Genomic DNA, 1,209 nt, shown 5'->3' with positions numbered 1-1,209 from the left:
TAGTAGCTAACGGAGTGGCAGCAGACACGAGCAGCGGCATCAGTATTTCTCTGTCCTCTCCTTGAATATTATATATATATATATATATATATATTATATCTGTCTCTCCTCATCCTGTCTCTGTCTCTTCTGCTGGGACTCTCATTATTTATCTCGTCATCCCTCTCTCCCCTCCCTTTGATCTACTCAGATATCTTTTCATATTTTAAAGCCACACCGCAGGTTATTCAGAATCTTGCAGCGTGTGGATGCAGGTCAAACTTCCTTCACCTGCACCCGAAAAAAAACTAAAGAAAAACAACAAAGCTGGGAGCTTAAACGTTTAAAGTCCAGCTAAAGCAGGTTTCTAGGTTTGAAATCAGTATTAGAGGCCAGGACATTTATATTCTGAGATAAAAAATGCATCAGATTCTATTTCCATTCTCTCAACAAAGACAACCTTGAGCTCAGAGCTTTTGAATGAACTGACAGATTTTCTGTTTCATAATACATGACAGGCTACTTATATGCAGAGCTGGAGAAAGTCCACAGCTCCATTACTTGAGTCACAGTATAGATGCTACTGGTCAAATATTACTCCTAGTGAAACTTGTTCAGTCAGATTTCTTCTTGAGTTAAAGTTACTTGATTTTAAAATGTTCTCAAAAGTACATTTTTTTAATGACAACATATTGTTGTATCGTTCCCCATTTACAGAACCTACTGACTGACTGTGGAACCTGTGGAATAAAAAGGAGCGCTATAGGTTGGGATACAAAACAGCATGGCAGTGTTCTGACACAGCTCTGGCAGATGTGTGTGTGTGTGTGTGTTTGTGCAGATTTCACACGGACAGCTGAACTGCTGTAGCTGCAGCCTCCACAGACACAAAAACAACCTAACCTAGTTACACACCTGTATCTTCATTGAATCTTTAACCTTTACAATACAATATTTCCTCATGCGACTAAAGCACGCCAAAAGTTTTTTATGGATATGTTTCGTTGCTCGCAGCACTTAGATCAGAGAACGACTGTTTTAGGTTAAATACTGAGAGTCAACACTGGCTTGAAGCAGCGTGCTGTTTAATTAGCTGAGCAGCTAATCAACTATCTTGCTTGATAACTGACGTTTGCAGTGCACTGTGCCCCAGTGGGTGTTTGCTCAGTGGCTCATTCACCAAGCTAAGATGCAGGTGTTCGGGGTTGTAGGTTGGAACAGAAGAAGGAG

At 40.5% G+C, this 1,209-nt stretch overlaps 1 protein-coding gene across 1 annotated transcript in view; it reads right to left on the bottom strand.

Moving 5' to 3' along the window:
• slc8a2b (solute carrier family 8 member 2b) overlaps positions 1-1,209 on the bottom strand; it is a 162,010-nt gene that overhangs the window by 40,317 nt on the left and 120,484 nt on the right. The gene's annotated exons all lie outside the window — the stretch shown is intronic.

The sequence above is a fragment of the Seriola lalandi genome, unplaced genomic scaffold (assembly GCF_002814215.2).
Source record: "Seriola lalandi dorsalis isolate HSWRI2012SDOR001 ecotype SW California unplaced genomic scaffold, Sedor1 jcf7180002054422, whole genome shotgun sequence".
NCBI classification, from domain to species: domain Eukaryota; kingdom Metazoa; phylum Chordata; class Actinopteri; order Carangiformes; family Carangidae; genus Seriola; species Seriola lalandi.
This window is presented reverse-complemented; position numbering and strand designations above follow the sequence as displayed.